Source organism: Orycteropus afer, unplaced genomic scaffold, assembly GCF_000298275.1.
Source record: "Orycteropus afer afer isolate SDZICR_OR568_19922 unplaced genomic scaffold, OryAfe1.0 scaffold00006, whole genome shotgun sequence".
Lineage (NCBI taxonomy): Eukaryota > Metazoa > Chordata > Mammalia > Tubulidentata > Orycteropodidae > Orycteropus > Orycteropus afer.
In genome coordinates this window covers 31,267,120-31,280,063 of record NW_006921593.1, presented here as the reverse complement: position 1 = coordinate 31,280,063, position 12,944 = coordinate 31,267,120, and the positions used below count along the sequence as shown (strand labels likewise).

The 12,944-nt window shown below is 39.9% G+C and overlaps 1 protein-coding gene across 1 annotated transcript in view; it reads right to left on the bottom strand.

Annotated features, from left to right (window-relative positions):
- Nucleotides 1-12,944, bottom strand: part of LOC103199620 (SPHK1 interactor, AKAP domain containing) — a 163,315-nt gene that overhangs the window by 15,688 nt on the left and 134,683 nt on the right. The window lies entirely within an intron of this gene.

Genomic DNA, 12,944 nt, shown 5'->3' with positions numbered 1-12,944 from the left:
GGAATTTAATACTTCCTACTTTGAACTATAAGGAGCTCTGGTGGTGCGGTGCCTAAGGCATTCGACTGCTAACCAGAAGGCTGGCAGTTCAAACCCACCTGCTGCTCCATGGAAGGAAAATGGGGCTATCTATTGCTGTAAAGATTTACAGCCTCAGAAAACCAATAGGGGTTGCTATGGGTTGGAATTGACTCAATGGCAGTGAGTTTGGTTTTTCTTTTTCAGTTTGCACTATTGTTATCTGTGTTCATGGCTAAGATTTTCTATGTAGTTTTTTAATATGTTAGGAACAGAGCTATGGGCACATTAAATATTCTTTAGATGAATATGTGGTTGTTAATATGTGTGTACTTTTATAATTAGCCCCACCACACTCTCCATTTAGACAGCTTTACCTGTTCAGTGCAAATTGTGAAGGGTTGAAATCTGATGCCATTTGTAAGCTGATAGCACTTGATAGGTATGGCGTTGAGATGCAGCAGTTTCGAGAGTGATCTGCCACTAACACTTGGTGAAAGCAGGTCTTTAATAAGCTTGAGTTTTCCCTTGCTTGCCTGTTACATGCAATTTTGTATACACACATGTACATACACAGAAACCGAGAGTTCTGAAATATGGACCAAACATTTATCTACTCCCAGAGCAGCTCGCCCTCTTCCCCACTCCCTAATTTACCACTGGATGCTGCGTGTGCAGTGAGCTTACACCACATGAGAGGAACCCTGGAATTATGAAATGTGGGGCTCATGTAGGAGATGCTGGCACCTCTGCCTTTGTCTCTGCTATATAATCAGACCCTCTCTGTGGAGAGGAGGGACGGTGCCCGCTTCACCACCCTGGAAGGCAAACAAATGGGCCCGAGGCATACATCTCTCTATCTGTCTGCAAGTCTCCTTAGGGTGGTTATTGAATCATCCTTTAACCCAGACACTAATGTTCTTTGTTCAGAAGGCCCTGACTGTACAGAAATATGAAAATGTTCCTAGAACCTCATTTCCAGACACCACCTACATGGTCATCAAAGACAAACAGTATAGTAGTGAGTGACGTCAGTAAATACAGACAGAGAGCAAAACATGTATTTTTCCATTGATGGCCCAAAACTGTGGTAGCTTTGAGTCATGGACACTGGAATGCTTATCCCCAGGCCAGAACACTGGCTGCCTATCGTTCCCACTGGGGATTAGCCTTGGGCATGGAGTTGCCCTGCCAAGGCTGTACCCCTCTCCCAGTGGCCGTCCCAGAGACTGGCTGATCCAGACACAAAAGCCCAGCCCCTTGCATCAATTGCACCAGGCCTGACGGGCCATCCCAGTTTCAGAGTTTACAGTAGGATGGGCTGAGGCCTCAGGTGCAGACACATTTGAGGGCAAGCCTCCCTCTACTCAGGCCTGTTTCCCCCACTTCCCTTCACACATCCACATGCATCCTTGAAGAGCTCTGCCTGCTGAGAAATCAACCAGAAACTCTCCCTCAGTCTGTATGCAGGGATTCCAATCCAAGACAACTGATCTCTATCATTCAAGGGAGTACACTGGCTGCAGAAAGCCTGTGTCATTTTCCTCCATCTTAGAATTCCTGTTGCTACCTTTTCTTTAAGAACTGGTTGTACTTTATTTTTTAAATGAGTTCTATTGTAAGGTTCCAGATGCATACGTTTAGGGTAGGATTAAAAAACCTCACTTTGGGTGTGTGAACTTGCTACCTAAGGAATTTCACAAAAGGCTTCTTCCTTCCTTGTCTCCTACCCTTAAGACTCCCTCTCACAGCATCCTGGGCAGCTGTGGTGATGAGATGTGGCTGTCTCTAGCAGGCTCTGCTGCCCGCAGTGGCTAAAGGGAGTCCTCGATAAGCTTGTTTTTCCTTTAAAGAATGTCGAGGTTTTTCTAAATTGGGAAGGGAGAAGGGGAGAATGGGTCCAGCCAAAGAGATAGTAGTTAGTTAAATGCAAATGAAAGAAAATCCACTGATGACAAAAGGAAGCACTACACATAGGAACGAGCAAAATGTTGGCACAAAGGAGGGCACGCCAAACCATTTGTTTGCCAGGTTAAGGCGTAATTTCCTGGACTAAGTCCTCATTCAATTAGGACCTCATGTTATTAGAAAAAGTCCTTCCAGGGTTATTTCTTACCAAAAACGAGGTTAAATCTCAGTGACTGACATTGAACAGACCAGTCAAAAAAATCAATCTGTCAGTGTATTTCATCTCAATTTTATGCTCTACTTACAGTAAATCTCATGTTCCATGTCACATCACAGGATATTCAAAAGGAATGATGATTTTCCCAAGCACTGGTTTTCATTTTCTTTTGGGAGAAATGTATAGCTTTGCTTATTGATTGATGACTAATGTGCACATGTGTTATATAGATGTATGCAGATGGTTCCCCCCATCAGATCTTACAGTTCATACACAGAGCTCCAGAGGACCGGAAGTCACATCAAATACAACTGTGGACCCTTGGAGCTGGCAGGGGCCACAGAGATCATGCACACCAGTGCTGCTCCAACTTCACTGATTTGCAAAGCACTCTCATGATTTCTGCCATAGCCACATTTCACTTGTATTAATACTTATGGCAAAATTCTTGAAATCAGCCAATTATGCTTTTTTTTTTTAATTTAAATCATTACTGGAAATGGAAAACAAGAATCACTTGTCACAAGTAGAAGGTGACATTAAAAATAAACATGTACCTAGAGGAAAAACCCTCGGATCACGCAGTTGTTTAGTTACCATGAGGGTTCATTGCAGGAAGAAGTTGGGAAAATGAAACGACCACACCTTAAACAGGGTCCTTTGACTCTAGGTGCATAGACATGCACTTACTTATTCATCAGTCTCTAGACTAAACATGTTTTGGTTTCTTTGATTTTCTTTCTTCTTTTCCATTTTCATAAACATTGATTTCTGCTCTTATTTTTGTGATTACTGTCCTTTTGTTACTTGGAGTTTAATTTGATCATCCTTTTCTAGTCTTTTAAGGTGGAAGTCTAGAGCACTGATGTGAGACCATTCTTCTTCTTCAATTAGAAATATTTTAAGGTATACATTTCTAAGTACTGCTGTAACTGCAGCCCACAAATTTTAATGTGTTTTTATTTTCATTCAATTAAAACAAGTGGTAATTTCTCTTGTGATATATTCTTTGACCAATGGCCCATGTTGATGTGTGTTCTTTTTTGTTGTTTTAGAAATTTATATTACTTTTTAATTGTACCCTTGACCCTAAATATTTCGAGATTTTCCAGATATCTTTTTGTCATTGAGTTTTAATTTAATTTCATTGTGATCAAAGAACATACTGTGTATAACTTCAATTCTTTTAAATTTACTAAGACTTGTTTTATGGCTCAAAAATTGTCCCATCTAGATGAATGTTTCAAGGTCACTTGAAAAAAAATATGCCTGTTCTGAGGCTGTTGCATGAAATGCCCTATAAATGCCCAGGAGGTCCATTTGACTGATAGCCCTCTTAAGTTTGTAGTGCTCCATGTGAATGTTTGAGTAAACGCAAATTCGTTTTCTCAGTTTAGGAGGTTGTTGTTGTTGTTAGATGCTTTTGAGTCAGTTGTGACTTACAGCGACCCTATGTACAACAGAACAAAACATTGCCTGGGCTTATGCCATTCTCATAATTGGTGCCATGCTTGAGCCCATCATCACAGCCACTGTGTCAATCCAGCTCATTGAACGTCTTTTACTTTTTCACCAGCCCTCTACTTTACCAAATATAATGTCCTTCTCCAGGGACTGGTCCATTCTCAGAACATGACCAAATTACAAGGACAAAGTCTGGCCATTCTCGCTTCTAAGGAGCATTCTGGCTGTACTTCCTCCAAGATTTGCTGTTCTTCTGGCAGTCCATGGTACATTCAATATGCTTTGCCAACACCACAACTCAATCAATTCTTCTTCAATCTTCTTCATTCATGTTCAGCTTTCACATGCATATGAGGCTACTGAAAAAGCCATGGCTTCAGTTAGGCGCCCCTTAGTTTTCAAAGTGACATTTCTGTTCTTTAACACTTTAAAGGGGTCTTTTGCAGCAGATTTGCCCAATGCAGTACACTGTTTGATTTCTTGACTGCTGCTTCCAAGGGTGTTGATTGTAGATCCAAGTAAGATGAAATCCTTGACAACTTTCATCTTTTCTTTATTTATCATGATGTTGCTTACTGGTCCAGTTGTGAGGATTTTTGTGTTATTTTGAGGTATAATCCATACTGAAAGCAGTGGTCTTTGATCTTCATCAGTAAGTGTCTCAAGTCTTCTTCACTTTCAGCGAGCAAAGTTGTATCATTTGCATATTGCAGGTTATTAATGAGTCTTCCTCCAATTCTGATGCCGTGTTCTTCTTCATATAGTCCAGCTTCTTTGATTATCTGCTGAGCATATAGACTGAGTAAGTATGGTGAAAGGATACAGTCTTGATGTACACCTTTCCTGATTTTAAACCATGCAGTATCTGTTTAAATATCTGCCTCTTGGTCTGTGTAGAGCTTCTTCATGAGCACAATTAAGTGTTCTAGAATTCCCATTCTTTGCAGTGTTATCCATAATTCATCATAGTCCACATAGTCAAATGCCTTTGCATAGTCAATAAAACACAGGTAAACATCTTTCTGGTATTCTCTGCTTCCAGCCACAATCCATCTGATACCAGCACTGTTCCACACTCTCTTCTGAATCGGCATAAACATCTGGCAGTCCCTGTTGATATATTGCTGCAACCGTTTTTGAATTATCTTCAGCAGAATTTTACTTGTGTGTGATATTAATGATATCATTTGATAACTTCCACATTCCATTGGGTCTCCTTTCTTTGGAATGGGCACAAATCTGGACCTCTTCCAGTTAATTGGCCAGTTAGCTATCTTCCAAATTGCTTGGCAGAAGCAAGCGAGTGCCTCCACCGCTGCATCTGTTTATTGAAACTTCTCAATGGGTATTCAGTCAATTCCTTGAGCTCTTTTTTTTTGTCAATTCCTTAGGAGGCTAGAAGTTTGAATTCAGGGTGCTGGCTCTAGAAGAAGGCTCTCTCTGTGTGCTCTGGGGGCATTCCTCAGCTCAGCTTTTCTAGTATCTCTCTTGGTGTACCTTGGAGATCTCTATATGGCATCTCTCTTTCCCTCATTTGTGCTTGCTTGTTCTGTCCTTAATCTGCTCTCTCATATCTCTAATGTCCTTACAGTTAAGACACACTCTACATTGACATGGCCTCATTAACATAACAAAGAAAGCCCTATATAGGGGTTAGGATTCCAACACATATTTTGAGGGAGACACAATTCAATCCATAATAAGAATGCTGTTCTGGTCTTGAAGAATGTCGACTACACCATGCACTGCCAGAAGAATGAACAATACTGCTTAGAAGCAAAGATGGTGAAAGTTTGTCTCATATACTTTGGATTTGCTATCAGGAGGCCTTGGAGAAGATCACTGTGGTTGGTAAAATAGAGGGTCAGTAAAAAATGAGGAAGACCGTCAATGAGACCGGTTGACACAGTGGCTACAATACTGGGCTCAAACATAGCAAAAACTGAGAGGATGGCACAAGACTAGGCAGTGTTTCATTCTGTTGTACACAGGATCACCATGAGTTGGAAGTGACTTAAAGGTACCTAACAACAACAGTTTAGTAGTCCTTACTGAGTTTCTTTCTATTATCAACTACTGAGAGAACCATAATTGTCTGTTTCCCTTCCAGCACTTTCAGTTTTTGCTTTATGTAGTTAGAAGCTCTGTTATTAGGTGTATACATATTTAGAATTATTATGTCTTCTTGATGAGTTGAACTCTTTCTCATTATAAAATACCCTTCTCTATCCTTAGTAATGTTCCCTGTCCTCAAGTCTACTCTGCCTGATATTAGTGCAACCACTCCAGCTTTCTTAGGATATTTCTTTAAAAGGATATAACTTTTTTAAACCTGTGTCTTAATACTGAAGCAAACTTCTTATAGAAAACTTGTAGAATTTTGCTTTACTTATTCAGTCTAACAATCTTTGATATGATTTAATTGAAATGTTTAAACTATTAATATTTTGTGCATTTATTAATATATATTAAAAAAACTCACTGCCATCAAGTCAGATCTGACTGATAGCGCCCCCTTCTTGGGTTTCTGAGGTGGTATCACTACAGAATTAGATTGCCCAATCTTCCCAAGGAGTGGTTGGTGGTTTGAACTGCCAGCCTTCTTGTTAGTAGTTAAATGCCTTAGGCACTATGCCACCAAAGCTCCCCTTTAGTTCTTATAATTTTTCTACCTATGTCATAAAGCATTTTTTGCTTTCAATAGTTAATTACCTTTAAAAATTTTTTTTAAATAAGAAAAAAATTATTTACCTACATATTCACTATTTGTAATTTTCCTTATTCCTTATGTAGACCTAAGTTTCCATCAGTTTTATTTTTCTTTAGCCTAAAAACATGCTTACCATTTCTTAAGCTGAAAAACTGAAGAAAAAAATTCAAGCCTCAAATGGCAGCATTGACGAATTCTATGGGCAAATACTGAGCGACACAGAAAGCTTCAAAGAAGACGGAAGGAATGCACAGAGTCACTGTACCAAAAAGAATTGGCCGACATTCAACCATTTCAGTAGACAGCATAGGAAGGAAGAGTTTCAAGCTGCCCTGAGGGCAATGGTGAAAAAGTCTCCAGGAACTGGCGGAGTACCCATGGATCTGTTTCAACCAACAGATGCGGCACTGGACACGCTCATTTTTTTATTCCAAGAAGTTTGGAAGAGAGCTACCTGGCCAACTGACTGGAAGATATCCATATTTCTGCCCATTCCAAAGAAAGATGAGCCAATGGAAGTTATCAAGCCATATCATTAATATCATGCACAGGTAAAATTTTGCTAGAGATAATTCAAAAATGATTGCAGTAGTGTACCAGCATCGAACTGCCAGAAATCCAAGCCAGATTCAGAAGAGGGTGTAGAATGAGGGATATCGCTGCAGATGTTAGATGGCTCTTGGCTTAAAGCAAAGAATACCACTCCTGACCAAACCATGGTCTTTTTAATAGCCTCGTATGCATGCAGAAGCCGGATAACAAATAGAGAAGTCTGCAGAAGAACTGATGCATTTGACTTGACTGCTAACCAGAAGGCTGACAGTTCAAACCCACCAGCCACTCCTCAGAAGGAAGATGGGGCAATCTACTTCCGTAGTGATACTGCCTTGGAAACCCAAGGAGGGGTTGCTTCGCTGTGAGTCGGGTCCGACTTGATGGCACATAACAACAACATTGGTGAAGAACATTGAATGCATGGTGGGTAGTGAGAAGAATGAACACATCTGTCTCGGAGGAAGTACATCCAGAATGCTCCTTAGAAACAAGGAGGGCAAAACTTTGCCTCGGTGCTTTGGGCTTGTTATCAGGGTGGACAAGTCCCTGGAAAAGGCTATCATGCTGGGTAAAGTAGATGGTTAGCAAAAAAGAGGAAGACCATCAACAAGATGGATTGACACAGTGGTTGCAACAATGGGCTCAAGCACAGTGAGGGTGTGAGGATGGTGCGGGACCAGGCAGTGATTCGTTCTCTTGTGCATGAAGTCACCACTGGCTGAAACCAACTCAAGGGCACTGATCACAACAAGAATTTCCATTAACAGCTCTTGTAGTGCAACTCTCACAGGGCACAGGTTTGCTTTTTCTAAAACAGTTACTATTTTGCCTTTATTCTGGAGTATGTTTTTGTTGGATAAATACTACTGATTGACATTTTTTGTTGTTTGTTTTTGTTTTTTCCTCAGTACCATAAAGATTCTACTCTTTGTCTTTTGGTTTACATTGCTTCTGATGAGAAGTTTACTGCAATTTTTATTTTGTTCTTTTTCTTTGTTTTTATTTAGGACTATTTCTTTGTCATTGGTTTTTAATAATTTGAATATTATGTGCCTGAATGGAGTTTTGTTTTTGTTCACCTCGTTTAGCATCATTTTATTTATTGCTTAGTAAATTTATAATTCTCATCAAATTTCCTAGACAGCTGTGCATTTAAGTCTTTGACCATGTTTATAAGAGACATTTAAAGTCCTTGTCTGCCAATTCAATTATCTCTGTCATTTCTGGGTCTATTTTTATGAACTGATTTCCCTCCTGGTTATGAGTCACATTTTTGTGCTTCTCTGGATGTGTAACAATTTTTGATTGGCTGCTACCTTATGAATTTATGTTCTTGGGTGCTAGATTTTATTGTCTTTAAGCAGTGTTTTTTTTTTTTTCCTAGGTTAAATTAATTTTGGTTCACTTTTGTCTTTTCAATGTCATTTAAAATTTTTGTTAGGACTAGTCTAGATTAAGCTTTACTGTAGGACCAGCTTTGCCCTATACCTAGGGTCGAGTCCCTTGAGGTCTTTACTGAATGCTTCTTGTTGTTGTTATGTGCTGTCGAGTCGGACCTGACTCATAGCGAACCCTCCTTGGGTTTCCGAGGCAGTATCACTACGGAAGTAGATTGCCCCATCTTCCTTCCCAGGAGTAGCTGGTGGGTTTGAACCACCAGCCTTCTGGTTAGCAATCAAGTGCACTAGGCACTATGCCACCAGAGCTCCCCTTTCTCTGCATGGTTCCCTCCGATCTCAGTCTCTTCAACCCAGAGATCCCACTGAACCCTGCCCAGTTTGGCTGTCCTTGCACTGTTGTCTGAAAGTGGAATCTAGGCCGAAAGTCAGGACAATAAGGTTCATCTTATTTGCTTCTCTTGTTTCAATGCACTGCTTGTTGTCCAATGTTTGAAAACAGTTGTTTCATGACCATCTGTCGAATTTTCTAGTTGTTCACACGGGAGAGCAAGTCTTGTTTCGGTAAGTCCATCATGGCTGGAACCAGCAGTTCCTTCACTTCTGTCTTTTACTGTAGTCCTCTCTTCAAGTTTGCCAATTATTTAACCTTTCCACTGAGGTTTTAATTTAATGACTAGATATGTATTTAATTCCAATTATCATACATTTCATCTCATGTGCATTTGGTGGAATTTTCATTTCCAAACCTGCCTCATTCTATTTCAAATATGATTTGTTTCTTAGTCATGTTTTAGATACCTTTTTTGTATGTCTATTTAAAATATTATTGTACATTTTTATTATTTTATATCTGATATTTCTAACATCTGGGATCTTTATTAGGGCTAATTCTGCTATTTGAGGTTTGTGCTGCGTATTGCTTACAATGCCTTGATTGCTTGTGTGTCTTACAATTTGAGGTTCTGTGTTCATCTTTGATGGGACATTATATGTGGGAATGGGAGCTCTGGTGGTGTATCCTAAGGCATTTGACTGCTAACCAGAAGGCTGGTGGTTCAAACCCACCAGCCACTCCTCAGAAGGAAGGTTGGACAATCTACTTCCATAGAGATACTGCCTCGGAAACCCAAGGAGGGGTCACTATGAGTTGGATCCAACTCCATGGCAGTGAGTTTGGTTTGGTTATTTGGTATATGTAGGAATCCTTTAAGACATGGGCTTAAATCTCCACAGAAAATTTTCTTTTGTTCTTATCAGGCTCTCAAAGTGTTGCTAAGCTGAGATTTCACTAAGGAAATTCAGTAGCTTGAGGTTTCCTGGACCACAGAGATGGTACAAATTATAATCCCAAGATTTCATCAGTGAAAGGTTTGTTGTACATTCTTAGGGAGCCCTTTTTCCCTTTTCTCTGAAGCCCTAATGCTGAGGGAGATGGTTTTATATCATCTCTCCTTTCTGATGGGTGAACTTTTCTCTCTAGCTCACAGTCTTACTGAGGCTATAACCTGCCCAGACATGGAGGTTTGTCTCAGTTCCAAGTCTTCACAATTCATGGGCCCACGCCTTTAATTCCTGGTTTCCATAACCTTTACAAAATGAGCTTGTAAGTTACTGAGACTGGTCAATGCTGCAAGAACAGTCAGTGTCACTTGCCACTTCTGTTCCCAGCTCCTTTTGTTCTTGGCGTCCAATATTTTCATCATCATCATCATCATCATCATCATCATTACCCTGAGTGGTGCAAATGATGAATACACTCAGCTGCTAATCAAAAGGCTGGAAGTTCAAGCCCCCTCAGAGGCATCTTGGAAAAAGGAATGAAAACCGACTTCCAGAAAATCAGCCATTGAAAACCCTGTGGAAACAGTTCTGCTCTGATACACACAGGTATCCATGAGTCAGAACTGGCTTTAGTAGTAAGCTCAGTCCTGTATCGAAGGGATGTTTATTATACTTAGTGCAGGATTTCTGGGTGTCTTGTTTCTGAGGAATTCTTCAGGGTAATCAGAACACCATAACACTTAGAATGCAAGACTTTTCCTTCACTTTTCCCATGGTTGGCACCTTTTCTTCCTTTAGATTTCATCTCAAATACCAAACTCCTATCTGAAGTAGTCACATCCCCCAGCTAGTTATTCTCTAGCACATTACCCTTTGTATGTCTCATCACAGTCTGAATAATCATTTTCCAAAGCGTTTCCATGTTTATTATCTGTCTCCCTCCCCAGCAGGTAAGAAGCATGGGCATAACACCAAGTCTCAAACTTTTCCTCTGGGCTCATAGCTGCAATCACAGTGTGGATCTTAAGAAAAGGTGCTCAAATATTTGTCAGATGAATCATTTCTTTTTTCTTGAAGCAACTATAAATGAGTAAATATATATATCCCACAAAATATGTTTCTGAAAATTCAGATTATGTCAGCAAGTACAACATGTGTATGCCCAGATGTTGTTCATGCTTCATGGGCTCAAAGCAGCAAAAAGTGAGAAGGAGATTGCTCTTCACTTATCTTAGAGAGGGGGGCTGAGTTAAGGCCTCACTGCTGCCCACCTACAGGGTAATATTTTCCCCAGAAATCAGGAACAAGTGGGGAGAACTCAGGTACCTTGACAGATGTGGTAGCCTAAAAGAGGTATTTCTGTGTGGATGTGACTTCCATAATGGATCATCAAGCTCTTACTCTCTTTTCAAATAAAGTGAAACAAAATAAAAAACTGATTCTTATTTCAGTATGCTAAGTCTTTATGGGATTTTCAGTAAGAATTATGAAAATAACCCTCCTACTTTATCTTCAGAGAGCAGCCTGAAAATGTCTTCAGGATCTGGTACTTTCCCATCTCCAAATAGAACTAAGAGTGTCCATGTCACTTGCTTCTATCCTGAATGGGTAGAAACGGTTTCACAGGGAATCAAACTTTATATTTACCTATTTTGACGTGTCAGTGATAATCACTGTGAGCTTAGAAATGTAATCTAAGTCTGACTGATTTTTCCACTACAAATTCTGGGGATTCTCTTGTTTTAATACAGTTCCTAAGCTTTTCATAATAGGTTTCTCTTGGAACAAAAACTCCTGGAATAAAGACAACAGTGTATCTTAATCGGAATCAACAATAACAGTGACAACAATAACAAAGCAAAGGTTTCTTGTGTGTTTACAATAGGTTAGGCACTGAACTAAGAGCTTTATGTATCATTATTTAAACCTTAAAAATCCTCTTATGAGATTGGAACCCTCATAGTGGAAATGTAAAATGGTACAACCTGTGTAGAAAATGGTATGGCACATCCTTAAAAAGCTGGAAATAGAAAAACCATGTGATCCAGCAATCACACTACTAAGAACTGTGACATGAACAGATGTGTGCACACCCACGTTCATCACAGCACTACTAACAATAACAAAAAAGATGGAAACAACCTAAATGCCCATCCGTGGATGAATGGATCAACCAACTATGGTACATATGCACAATGTAATGTTACACTATGTTAAGGAACCATAATGAATCTGTGAAATATCTTATAACATGGATGAACCTAGAGGATATTATACTGAGTTAAATTAGTCAGTTACAAAAGGGAAAATATTGTATGAGACCAGTATCGTAAAAAATCAAGGTTTTCACACAAAAGGAAATATTCTTTGTTGGTTATAAGGGGTAGGAAGGGAAGGGAGAGTAAACCACTAACTAGAGGGTAGATACATATGAACTTGAGTGAAGGGGAAGGCAACATACAATAAGGGGGAGATCAGCACAAAATGATAAAGGAAAGGAAGATGCTGGAAGAAGCACAGGGTTAAAGGCAGCAGAGATAAATACTAATTCATACACAATGCTGCAATAACAGCAATAACAATAGTCAGTAATCTATGAGTGGATACATAGCTAGACATGCAAGCTGAACAGGCATGGGAAGGAGAATGGGACTATACCCATGAATATGAATAAATATATAAATATGCATATATGTTTGACAAAAGTTATTTCTACCTATGCATTTATATATGCTGCAAATATACCCATGAATATAATAGAGACTACAAGAGGCAAAGTTATGAAAACTTCTTAGCTGTAACCAAAAACCCTGAGGGGGTGAGTTACTGGGTCTTAGGACTCAGAACCAGTGTCTCAAGAGCATCAAGGTCAATTGGCACACTATAGTCCACAAAGACAACATTCTGCACCCTACTTTGGTGAGTAGTGACTGGGGTCTGAAAAGCTTGCGAGCAGCCATCTAAGGTCCAACAATTGGTCTTTCCCTGCCCCGAGCAAAGAGGAGTAAAGAAAATCAAAGACACTTGGAAACAGTCCAAAGGACTAATGGACATGAACTTTGGCCTCCATGACCCTGAGATCAGAAGGACTAGATGGTGCCTGGCTAACACAACTGACTGCTCTGAAGGGATCCCATTAGAAGATCCTGGATCGAGTGGGAGAAAGATGTGGAACAAAACTCAAAATAATAAAAAGGAGTAGGCTTACCAGTCAGACAGAGACTGGTGGAATCCCCAACTATGGCCCTTGGTTACCCTTGAGACCTGGAACTGAACTCACTCCTGTAGCTGAAATTTTCAGTCCAACAATAGACAGGTCTACAAGGTAAGCAATAACTCTAGGAAGATGGACACCCCTTAGAACAATCAATTCTCTGAGATCAGAAGGGCA